Genomic DNA, 13,467 nt, shown 5'->3' with positions numbered 1-13,467 from the left:
TCATTGGATAGAAGAACCTATAAGGCCAGAGATGTTCTATCTCAGGTGGCAGGGCCATTTCAAGGCTACTCAGATCTTCTCTGACATATTTTAAGAGGCCACATAGAGTTGACAGGTAAAATATTTATTTTATTTTTACTTACAAAATGTGGTAACACTGATACAAGTCATTATCTCCTTACTTGAACTGAGAGAAGAGAGTTGAAGAAAGAAAGCAGCCGCATCTTATCCAGAAAAAGTAATTGGTGTGAAAATAGAAATTTTATTTTAAAAAAGTTTTCAGATTATGTATTTTGTCACCATATGAGGTAAACATTACCTCCATTTGACAGATGAAGAGAAAGAAGCACTGACTGATTTCACACAGACTCATGTGCAGACACAGCGGAAATGGTGCTCCTGGTTCCTCATGCCAAGAAAGAGCATTGCATGCAGCATGACTCTCCAAAATCAATTTAGAAGATGGTGGATGGGGCTCTAATCTGTCCAGAATCCAATGTTTCTTCACCCAGAAAATAGGACCCCGTATTTATTATGGAAAGTCATCTTTATCTTATCATTGTGCTAAAAGTTTAAATGGGACTTACTTAACTACCAACTCCACAGTTGGTTGTTACTGGATTAATGTATAGACATATCCCATCACAGTGGTCACAATAAGTGATGCAGAGGGTGCTCATGATAAAACTGCTCCATACAGAGTAAACTTCACAAATTCTCCTGAACTAAAAACAAGAAAACATCTACCCCTGGGAGCTACTGATAGCCATATTGAAACCACACAGAGAAAGCCCACAGAAGGTAGAAGAGGAATTGGAGATGAGTAATGTGAAGAGGGAAACTAAGTACCATTCTCACTGCTTGAGGGCTCAGTTAGTCTTGGAAATGTTTGCCTTCATTTTCTCTGGTCTGCATTCTCACTTTCATCACAGTTTCCATCTATTGCATTCTTTTACTGTAAGCCGTTTAAAAATGTAATTTGCAATTCGGTCTCAGTTTACTTCCTTGTTTTCCATTTCTGTGATAATAACCCCAGAATACCTGAACACAAAAATCTAAAAGAAGCACAGAAAACCGTCTTGTTTAGAGAACACAGAAATGCAGGTTTTGTTTTTAGGGAAAGACAGCGACAGAGAGGCCAGCTCATTGACAATTCAAGTTTACCTTACCATCTAGCACCATCTCCATTTCAAAGTCCTTCTCCAGGTTACTGTTTGTTCCTCTTCAAGGACTGATTCCTGGTTGATGCCAGTTTCAGTGACCTCTTAGTCATACAGCCCCTCTTACTGTGTGACCTAATATAGGAGTAGTTGACTTAAGGACACACTGAAGATGTTTAACTGAAAAGGTTTCAGTCAGACAAAGGAGGCCACTGCTGTTCTCTGAAGTAACTGAATATGCAGCCATGACTGCTCCCACATTTCTGGCTAGTTGCAGTCAAATGTCCTTCTCTTTGACTGGATAAATGCCACGGCCAAAAACAAAAATTAGGTTAATCTTGATAGCAGAGAAAGATGGTGTGCATATGAAAAAATTGTGTTGGTTATCATTTATACTATGAAAGTAAATTTATTAAATAAATCAATAATAATTTTTTTATCCTGAATTATAATGCTTAGATAAAAGGTACATTTAGATTTTAAGTGATCACACCTCTCTCTGAGCTCTTAAACATTGTCATTGGATGCACATATTTTCTCTTGCAAGTTTATATGACTGGCATTATTTAAACTTGCAAAGTTCATCAGTCCAGAGTTTTACCTATTTTACATCCTCCACAGGGCCTAGTATAGGCTTATGCCTAGTACAGAGGGACAAAGACCATCAATCCTTGTGGTTGAAAACCTGAATGTAAATTGTTACCCTGAGCTCTTACCTTATTTGCTTTGCTATCCATAAAATGGGGATAACAGTGACATTCTTATACCACACTGAGTAGCTAGTGAGTTTTATACAATGATACATATGAGCTGCACATCAGAGCCTATAGCACACGTTCATACACTCTCCAGTTGTGGCCCTGTTAATTATCTTTGAGCCATTTTGTACCTATTTGTAAAGTGTAGGTAACTGATAAATCGGCAAACTATCTTTTCCAATAGAGTAGTCATTGACTTCTCTCCTACTCCAGGAAACAAAAAACAGTTTTGCATCTATATGTAATTTAATATGAACCTATGCTTTCTTTGAATTTTCCTTTGAACAAGTTGTAGTACCTTCCTGATTTTCTCATATGAGAAACATCAAATATTTAACACATGTTCGTTTTTCTATCTGTAAGAGAGTCATGATCGCACCTTTTTGAAATTTATCTTTTAACAGCTGGAGATCTTCCACCAATATGCCCAGTGGATTCTCCCACCATGGCCAGGTAACCTTCTTCACCAAAGGTGAGCATCTTGGGAAAAAGTACATCCTTTCTCCTCTCCCAAAGGTGACTTCAAAGAGGTGAAAGAACTTTAATGACTCTCTGTTTATCTAATTTTAATTTTACTTTCTACTAATTTTGTGTTTTGTCTTTGGTTTTGGTTTGTTTTCAGCCAATAAATTATTCCTGATTGCTGGCAGCAATATTTGGGTATTTGGTTTTATTGACTGATTATTTGATAATATCTGTATGAGGATTAATTGTTTACAGAGATCTGGTCCCTGTTGGGTAAGAGACAACAGATACTCTGGTTTATTAATTTTATTGATTAAGAGTTGTGTTTCATGGTCTGACCACTTGGTAATTTTTACTCTCTGTTAAATAACAGACACAGAGAATCTAGTTTGTTAGTCTTTTTCGATTACCTATTTTTAGCTCTAAACAACGAAAATTTTTTCCGGTGAGAAGAGGATCAGTTTCTGATGGACCAGTAAGATTCTATGGTTCTTTATTTGCTCTGCATCCTTGGCTAAACCTTAGAAGTGAAGTGGTCTATTTTTAGCTATATGTATATCTTGTGTCTATAACTTGGAAAAGCCTTTACCACCTTTACCACAGATTGTATGAATGTGTAGTGTTTTCCACTTTCCATATGATATTGATAGATTAGCCTAAAAAGTCTCCTAAAGGAACTCGTTCTAGTTTGCAGATAAATACACATCAATTGAATATTCCTAAAATTTCCAGAAAATTGGACTTTAATACTTTAAATGTATTACAATAAATGGTATCTTTATATAAACCAGCTTAAAAATACTTAAAGAAATCAAGGGAACAGAGTATAGATAAGTCTTTGGCAAATGAGACCAGTTTAATCTTTCTGATTTAATGAAAACAGCTATGTGTAATCTGATTTATCAGTGTTAAATATAATACATGCATGCATTTATTATCCACCTCTTATTTTTCTCTGTGAAATAGAAGTTACTTTAGTTAAAAATTATAGTTACTTAAGTGAATGAACATGCGCTAGGAACAATAGAGGCAGAGAACTATCACCTTGTAGGTGAAGTGATGTAATCTGCTTCTGTTCAGTAAGGGGAAAGATAATAACTTTGGTCTAAAATGACTGCTTATTTCAAAAAAGAGAAAGAGGTTGGTGAAGGAAAAGATATCACAAGCAGTAGAAACGCCATGGAAAGAAAATTGTATTTGCTTTCAATTACAGTCATACCTCTGAGATCTCGCAGGTTCAGTTACAAAACCACTGCAATAAAGTGAATTTTGCAATAAAGCAAGTCACAAAATTCTTTTTGTTTCCCAATGTATATACAATTTATGATTACACTATAATCCATGGAGTGTGCAATAGCATTAGGCCTAAAAAGTAATGTACATGCCTTAATTAAAATACTTTATTGCTAAAAATTGCTACCAATTATCTGAGCCTTCAGTGAGTCTCAATCGCTTTGCTACTGGAGTATCTTGATTTGATGTTGGTGGCTGCTGACTAATCAGGGGCGGTAGTTACTGAAGGTTAAGGTGGCTGTGGCAATTTCTTAAAATAAGATAACAATGAAGTTTTCCACATCAATTGACTTTTCCACTCATGAAAGATTTCTCTGTAGCATGTGAGGCTGTTTATAGCACTTCACCCACTTCTTTCAAAATTGAAGTCATTCCTCTCAAGCCTTGCCAACTGGTTTATCAACTATGCTTAAGTAACCTTTTAAATCCTTTGTTGTCTTTTCAATAATGTTCATAGCCATCTTCACAGGAGTAGATTCCATCTCAAGAAACCACTTTCTTTGCTCATTCATGAGAAGCAACTCATCTGTTCAAGTTTTATCATGAGATTATAGCAATTCAGTTGTATCTTTAGGCATCCCTTCTAGTTCTAGTTTCTACTTCCATCGCATCAGCAGTTATGTCCTCCTCTTAAGTCTTGAACTCCTCAAAGTCACCTGTGAGAGTTGAAATCAGCTTCTTTCAAACTCCTGTTAATGTTGATATTTTCACCTCATCCCATGATTCATGAATGTTCTTAATGGCATCTGGAATTGTGAATCCTTTCCAGAAGGTGTTCAATTTACTTTGCCTAGATTCATCAGAGGAATAACTAGCCATGGCACCTATCACATTATAAAATGTATTTCTTAAATAATAAGATTTGAAAGTTGAAATGACTTCTTGATCCATGGTGGGCAGAATGGGGGTTGTGTCAGCAGGTGTGAAAACAGCATTAATCTTCTTGTACCTCTCCATCAGAGCTCTTAGGTGTCTGGGTACATAATGAACAAGCAGCAATATTTTTAAAGAAATCTCTTTTTTTTTTTCTGAGCAGTAGATATAAATAGTGGGCCTTAAATATCTAGTAAATCATTATCTAAACAGGTGTGCTGTTATCCAGGCTTTGCTGTTCCAATTATAGAGCACAAAAAGAGTAGATTTAGCTTCATTCTTAAAGGGCCTAGGATTTAGGAAATGAAAAATGAACTTTGGCTTTAACCTAAAGTCATTAGCTGCACTATTCCCTAACAGGAGAGTCAGCTTGGTGTTGAAGTTTTGAAACCAGACATTGACTTGTCCGCCCAAGCTATGAGAGCCTTAGATGGCATTTTCTTCCAATAGAAGTTGGTTTTGTCAACATTGAAAATCTGTTGTTTAGTGTGACCACCTTCTTCAATTATCTTCGCTAGATCTTCTTGATAATTTGCTGCAGTTTCTAGAATCAATCTCAGCTTCAGGTGTTTTCTTTTTTCGGATGCCTCATCTCTCTCAGTGTTCATAGAACTGAGGAGAGTTAGGACCTGTGTTGCCCTGAATTAGACATTGGCTTAATTAGACCAGCTGTTGTGGCCAGTTTGATCTTCTATCCAGACCACTAAAACTTTTTCCACATCAGCAATGAGGCTATTTTGCCTTCTGATCATTTGCATGCTCATTGGAGTAGCACTTTCAATTTCCTTCAAGAGCTTGTCCTTTGCATTTGCAACTTGGCTAACAGTTTGGTGCAAGAATCTGAACTTCTGGCCTATCTCAGCTTCTAGCAGACCTTTCTCACTAAGTTTAACCATTTCTAGCTTTTTATTTGTTTATATTTAATTATTTCAGAGACAGAACCTCACTCTGTTAACCAGTCCAGACTGCAATGGTATAACCATTGCTCACTGTAGCCTTGAACTCTTGTGCTCAAGCTGCACTTCCCTCTCAGCCTTATAAGTAGCTGTGACTACAGGTGATTTTTTTTTTTTTTTTAGTTTTGCAAAGATGAGGGCCTCCCTCTATTACCCAGGCCGAACTTGAATGCCTGGCCTCAAGCCTTCTTCTCACCTTGGCCTCCCAATGTGTAGCTTTTGATTTAAAATGAAAAATGTATGCCCTTTTCTGCTTAAACTCCTAGAGGCAATTGTAGGGATCTTAATTGGCCTAATTTCAATACTGTTGTGTCTCAGAAAATAGGGAGTTCTGAAGAGAGGGAGAGAGGCAAGGAAACAACAGGTCAGTATAGTAGTCAGAACACACACGGTATTTGTCGAGTCAATTAAGTTTGCTGTCTTATAAAGGTATGGTTCACGATGCCCCAAACAATTAAAATAGTAACATCAAAGATCACTGATTACAGATCACCATAACAAATATAATTATAATAAAAGTGTTGGAAATACTGAAAGAGTTACAATGTGACAAAAAGGCACAGTGAACCCTAAAACTATGAAATATGTGAAAATCTTAACAAAGTCTGTTCAGCTTTAGTGGGTTTGCTTTTTTTCTTTTTGTATTGCCTTAAACTATGATATGTAATTCTGTGTAATCTGCACAGATTTTGTGTTCTAGCAAGATAATTTTCTGGGCTTTATGCTTATTTTATTATGTCCTTGATTATTTAAGAAAACAAAAACTCTTCACTTATGAAAGAGCCAAGGTTCTTTAAAATCATGTTACTTTCTATATTTATTTTAAAATATTTTATTGTCGCTTTTAAATAGGTAGACCAGTATTATTTCTATCTTGTGAGGTCAGATCTCCTGACAACTGTTTTCTTTCCTTCTTCCTAGAAATGAATTTTGAATGTAAAATTTCATTAAATTAAACTCACATGATATTTTTTGCACCTGAAGTATCTTCGAGATCTTTTTAGAAGTCTCTTTTAAAAACCACAAAGATTTGTTCTATCTTATAAAAAAAACAAACAGGTGCCAGAAATAAGTAAGTTTATTTGACAAGTTAGTATTGATGAGTTTTATGGAAGGAGTTTTTCAAATCTGAAGAGGCACTGTTTTGTTTCCCAGTGCATATAAGCATTATATTTACATTATACTGTAGTCTTTTAAGTGTCTATTACGTCTAAAATGATAATGCATATAGCTTAATAAAATTTAATTTATTGTTAAAAAATGCTAACACAGAGACACAAAGTAAGCATGTGATGTTGGAAAAATTATGTTGGTGGACTTGTTGGATGTAGGAGTACCAAAAACTTTCAATTTGTAAAAATCACAGTATCTGTGAAGTGCAGTAAACACAATAAAATGACGTATGCCTGCATTTTGCACCTATTTATTAACTGTAAGGAACACATAGATAGGCAAACTCTATCTTTTTCAAAAAGTGTCCATTGACTTTCTCTGTTTCTGTATTTGAAAAAAAAAAGTTTAGTATTCATTTGTAACTCTTTTCCTTTATACATATGTGTGTGTGTGTGTGTGTTTATGTATACATAATTACTTTTCCTTTGAGCTGATGATAACATCTTCTTTGATCCCTCATATAAGGAAAGTCAAAAGTTTAATGTGTATGAATTTTACATTTGTATGAAGGTTCTGACTTTGTCTTCTTCTGAATATTACGTCTAATAGTGCTATACAAATGTCAGCTGCTACTGATCATTACTGATATTTCAAGTCTGCTTTTCATTTTTTCTCAAGGACTTTTAAGAACAATCAAGATTAATGGTAATGAAAATTTAAGTGTAAAAAAAGCTATTATCGTGATTATTTGATGAAGTGTGGATAATATTTTTACATTAGATTAAATAACGTTTGTTGGTTTATGTGATTTGGAAAACATCATCTTTATTGGTAGGAAAAGTGGTTTCTTAAGTACAGACACTACATTTGTTAGATGTGTCTTGCATTCACCATTGTCTCTCTACCTAAACTCTCATCTTCATCAAGTTGTTTTCCTACAGGCCTTGGGCCTCGTTTGTTCTCCATGAATTTTCTAAAACAAATTTCTCACAGCCTAACATTGTTCCTGATATTTTTTTAAATATCTGGAATGATTTTCATTGGGCCTTACTTATTTAAATATGTTCACATTATCTTGCTATTTTTATCTTATGACCTCTTCTTTTTTTGTAACCTCTTTTTTCTCTAACATTGGCAGCTTCTAATTTTCTTACTGAGAATACCACTCATAGTTTTGTGTCTATGTTGTTATTATTGAGAACACTTCAGAATTGCTCATGGAAAAGTAAGCATCCCTAAAATATAGAGGGGGATACTGTCATTATTTTAACTATACACACACACACACACACACACACACACACACCTGTGTGTGTCTTTATGTATATGTGTATGTGTGTGTGTATAGTGCTATTATTTAATACATGTTAGGTTTTGAAAACAATTTATATATACATATATATACACACACACACACACACACACACACACACATATATACATATATATATATATATATATATATATATATAAAACTCGTGTCCATTGTTGTCCGATACTATGTGAAAGATGGATGTGAATAGTTTATAGTTTTGGTGATGAGACAGATTATAATGGCAAAGACAAGGAATAAACAGCCTCAGAGAATTAAGTAGATAATAGATGATGATATGGTTTGGTTGCGACCCCACCCAAATCTCAACTTGAATTGTACTCCCATAATTCCCATGTGTTGTGGGAGGGACATGGTGGAAGGTAAATTGAGTCATGGGGGCAGTTTCTCCCAATACAGTTCTCATGGTAGTGAATAAGTCTCATAGATCTGACGGTTTATCAAGGATTTCTGCTTTTTCATCCTTCTCATTTTTCTCTTGCCACCGCCATGTGAGAAGTGCCTTTTGCCTCCCGTCATGATTCTGAGGCCTTCACAGCCATGTAGAACTGCAAGTTCAATTAAACCTCTTTTTCATCTTAGTCTTGGGTATGTCTTGATCAGCAGTGTGAAAATGGACTAATACAAACCATACAGATAGACACAGGGATACAGATATGGATGTGAATACATATGTATGTGTGTGTGCGTATATATAGTATAGGGCTTTGGTGAGGTAGTCTAGGATAGCTTGATGGTCCCTGGGGCATTTGAATAGGTTCTTGTTAGAATAATGGAAACACTGACTAAATGTAGCCATTTATTTTTTAAACTATTTGTGGGTGGATCTGTAAATCACATACAATGGAAGTAAAAGGATGACTCAGTGTGAAGGTGCCAAGTGGGATGCAGATCTATGTGCTGCATGGAACAGGAGCTGCCTAAGTGGCACCAGCCTCAGCCATGTGCTAGAATCATGGCCTGAGCAGGCTCTCTGAGCTTTATTGTCAACTTTATATGATAAAGATAACAGCAGCTTCCTTGAAGACTGCTTTAAGAATTGCAGATTCATCATGTAAGTATCTCATACCTAATTAGAGCTTACCAAGTAGTTACAATTATTATTGCTGGAAACAACTGTCTCCAGGCTTCAGTCATTTTTGAGGGTGTGTGCTGATGTCTGTATCTGTGTGTGTGTAGAAGAGCATTTCATTCTTACTCTCTTGTATAGTGAAGTTTATGTTACTCTCATTTCTGTTGCTTCATTCCTCTTACCTGTGCTTTTCAGCTTTTGATCATCATTAGGCTTCTCCGGCCACTTTATCAAACGTCACTTCTACAGGTTGGGACCATCAGGGGAACTTCATGAACTTTCATTTGGGCTGTGGACTTTCAAAACATCTGCTCTCATGTTTTCTGTTCTGATAAGAGAAAAACAAATGTTTTAAGAGCATAAGAAATGCTGACATCTTGCAGTGTTTCTGTGGATTCACTGGCAAAAATGTGAGTAAAAGAGATTATGCTCATGCTGGTATACTTATTAGGAGGAGAATATGTAGAAACCAAGAGGTACTTGTTGTAATGTATACATTTGTGACAAGAATTAAATTTGAGTTATTTTTGTCTTCTCTTTCAAATAGGCACAACTAGAATGAGCTAGGGAAGACCTTTTGTCTCAAATGCACAGGTTATAACTTTCGAGGGAGGAACTCAGATGCAGGTGTACTCAGCTCTGGCCTAATGTAGTCTGCATATCTGGCATTTAGCATGTCCCTGAGCTACATTTCCAAAACCTATTCCACTATATACTCACCTGTAATTTATTCCCTGTCTTAAAGAAACAAGAAACCACTGCTAAGTATCAGTTGACTAATGCTGGCTTGGCATCTGATCTGTTCACCGTACTCTGCGGGGGCACTGGGCACCAGACCCAGAAGTATGAATATTTAAACTGATTTCAAGGCGTTTGTAGCCAAGTTATGTAAAAGGACATACACCTTGGAATATTATTAGATGTAAAATAACATTAGCTAACATCATTGGATGTTTAATGTTTACTGTGTGCCAAGTTCTACTTTATGGGATATTCTCACCACAACTCTTGGTAAGTCATATTATCATCCTCATTTTACAGATGAAGAAACTGAGAAACAAGCAGCTTCTGAAAAGTGTCCTAGGTCACATAGCTGGTGAATAGGCTTGCTAGGGTGTAAGAGCGAGAGATTTGATTGAAGAGCGTAAGCTCTAGCCACTTTACACCAGGAAGAGACAGTGCCTGCTTTAGGAGCCAGGAGTAGTAGGTCCCAGTGAACTCGGTCCTCCATAAATGGCTTTGAGAAGAAAATATGTATACTGGACTTTTAGGGATAAATAAGATATGTTAAGATTTGAACAGTAAGCAGGAGATAAGACCATCAATCAATTTGGGGATAAAAATGAGAAAAATATCTGGATTCATTGTTTTGAAATCTAATCATCCATCCTGTTATCTCCATTTCATATCTCCATCTCACGTTGATTCTGACTCTAAGTCTAGTCACAGCAGCAAGTCTGACTCATGAGAATGATCTATACTGCTATATGCTAAGAATGTGAGGTGGGTAGGAGAGTGTGTACCCTGTCTCTCATCATCTTGAATGAAGAAACTGATTACAGAGGAATTTAAATTTGAAAAACTGGAGACACTATAGCTTTCACTTCTACCTTACGTAAATTCAATAATGTATGACTTGTTTAATAAAACTTTTAATTCCATATCTTCCAAATACAAAATGAGAAAATGTTCTTATATAAAAATTATATTTTCATGTATTTTGTCAACTCTAAAATGTGGGAGAGGGGCAGTGATTCTATTTAGAGTGGATTTTCTGTGCTAAAAGTCATTCTTACCTACTTCAACGTCTTCAAAATTAAGAGTGTGGTCATGTTGCCAAGTAAAAATCATAGAGCCTTCCCCATGCCCAAGATATCTGGTATAAAGAAATCTAGATAAAATAGTAATACAAAGTTTTAAACCAGGAAGAAACCACAGAAATAATGTTACTTGTATTAATCAGGAAAAAGACTTCCCTAAATCATATCTCTGGTTGGTGGCAGGGGCATAATTGGAACAATTTTTTTCTATAAATATATATTTGCTATATAGAGAGCTCATATGACATCTAATCCTGCATTCCTAGGACAATGATGCTGATGCCTATTTTAAGCTGATGTTGTTTATTGACAAGGTATAGTTTTCAGGTATCCTGTAAACTCCTATAAAGACTTTGCCCTTGTATTTTCATATCATGCAGCATCTAGCCAAGTCTCTGGAGTCCAGTGCATTTGTAAAATTGATTAATGGTGGTGGGGAATACAGGGTTTAGCCAAGTTACATGCCTTTGTAGAAGATGTGAAAATCGGCAGATCCTTAATTTTGAGGCATGCAATGGCTACTTTACACCTGGAGGTTAGTGTGTGGAAGAGAGTGAATGCGACCATAAACAAAAGACAATGAGTTTGAGACTTTAACCTTGACATCAAAATTAAATCTGTAGAAAATAAACCTTCCTATTCAATGAAACTCAGAATAAAAATAATTAAATAAATAAACACAAAGTTTGCATGAATACCCTTGCTAAAGGAAGCTACTGAATTTCCCACACCTCTTACAGAAATTAATCCCTACCTGCAGGCCAAAACCGAATTATAAACCATTCTAATTAGTCAGGAAATAGGACTGCAATTCCTTTTTGAGAAAAAAGAAAAAAGTCTAGGAAGAAACACTACTACTGCATGAAAATTCCAGAATGAGGCAGGAGAAATTTAGGTGTTAACGCAAATCAGAGGTCTCATGCCATGAAGCTTACTCCCTTGCATCAGTTGACTGCTGCCTATATATTTTTATGAGGCCTCTTCAGTTTATTCTGCTGCTTTAAGCTCATGATAGTGCCAGTTTCATTGTAGGAAGCCTTTAAACTTAAAATAAGTGTTATGTAAAATATCATTTTGATTTTACATAAAATGAATCTTTAGAACTTTCAAGTGCTCTGGGGCTAAAATAAGAAAATCTTCTAAGAAAAATATCTTAATATTCCAGATATAATGAATTTGTTTTACATTATCTTTCTGATTTCCCCCCCCGCCCCGGACTATTTTCACTTGGGTTCCTTTCATATTCCAGTTAGCAAAGGAATTGACCAGAACTAAGAACAGCCCTAGAGCAATAGCTAAAATTCTGCTGTGCTTGTCAGATACTGTCTGACCACTGATTACTGCCCGAGGGGAGTTTGTTTTCTTTATAAACTTTTCAGTGGGTTTTTATCACCAGAAAAACAGCTTTTATGCCTCTCAGGAGAAACTTCAGGGTTGTGTTGAGGAAAGTATAAGTTTTTGATATTTTATTATTATTTTAAATTATGGGTTTGTGTGCTATATTAAAGGGTAAAAGATAAGCCATCTTCCATAATCTGGAAGTACACACTCCATATTTCATTACATTGAGATAAGCAGAACATCATAATAATGGATGATACAAATGTGATTGACCTGGAAACTCACCTCAGGCAAAGGTCTACATGAGTCATGATGGATAAATGCAACAGGAATCTGTGGTTTCCCTTAGCTTTCACCTATGGAACACATGCCAATTCATCAATTCTTGGGTTTAAGTAGGGTGTACTGGTGTACCAGTCAGAGTCTCAGAAGAAAAGAGAATTCACCCCAGGTTTAGGCGAAACTAACGAAGAAATTTTTATAGAAGTGTGGATAGGTTTAGGAGGAAAAAAAGAGAGTGAGGCATTCAGATACTAGCAACAGTGAGAAGTCTCTGCTATCCTTAGGGCCAGAGGATTTCAGGGAGGCAGTAGTCCCAGTAGAGCCCACTGGGAACTGTAAGTATGGAAGAATGGGCTGACTGTAGGAACACAAGGCAGGACAGACAAATATAGAGAAGTGTAAGGTGTGTGGGAGTGCCAGCAAAGAAAAATCAGCACCCGAGTAATTGATCTATAGATTTGCAGTAGTCCTGGATAGATTTTATTTTGTCTATTTTATGCTTAAAAAAAAAAATAGAAACCTTTTAAAAAAATATGCCATCTGGCTTTGATGCTTCCTTATTTTTTTTATTTTTTATTTTTTTATTGAGACTGAGTCTCACTTTGTTGCCCAGGCTGGAGTGCAGTGGCACAATCTCAGCTTACTGCAACCTCTGCCTCCTGGATTCAAGTGATTCTCCTGCCTCAACGTCCTGAGTAGCTGGGATTACAGATGCATGCCATTACATCTGGCTAATTTTTGTATTTTTTTTATTAGAGTTGGGCTTTCACCATGTTGGCCAGGCTGGTCTCGAACTCCTTATCTCAGGTGATCCACATGCCTCTACCACCAAAGTGCTGGGATTACAGGTATGTGCCACCACTCTCGGCCTAATGCTTCATTTTTAAGGAGGCATTTAGCCCTGGTTTTAGCTATGGCAAGGTCAGCATCAGAAGGAAGTGATTCTTTAAATGTTATACCCTAAATTCCTCATTGGTCTCACTCTAATTCCTTCTCTGTGG

At 36.1% G+C, this 13,467-nt stretch overlaps 1 long non-coding RNA gene across 1 annotated transcript in view; it reads left to right on the top strand.

Moving 5' to 3' along the window:
* Positions 1-8,874: 8,874 nt before the first annotated feature.
* LOC116528153 overlaps positions 8,875-13,467 on the top strand; it is a 109,124-nt gene continuing 104,531 nt past the window's right edge. The window contains exon 1 of the long non-coding RNA XR_004258885.1: positions 8,875-9,005. This is a non-coding gene — a long non-coding RNA (uncharacterized LOC116528153). The remainder of the gene's footprint in view (positions 9,006-13,467) is intronic.

This window comes from Sapajus apella, unplaced genomic scaffold, assembly GCF_009761245.1.
Source record: "Sapajus apella isolate SASKATOON/1434 unplaced genomic scaffold, GSC_monkey_1.0 scaffold57, whole genome shotgun sequence".
NCBI lineage: Eukaryota > Metazoa > Chordata > Mammalia > Primates > Cebidae > Sapajus > Sapajus apella.
This window is presented reverse-complemented; position numbering and strand designations above follow the sequence as displayed.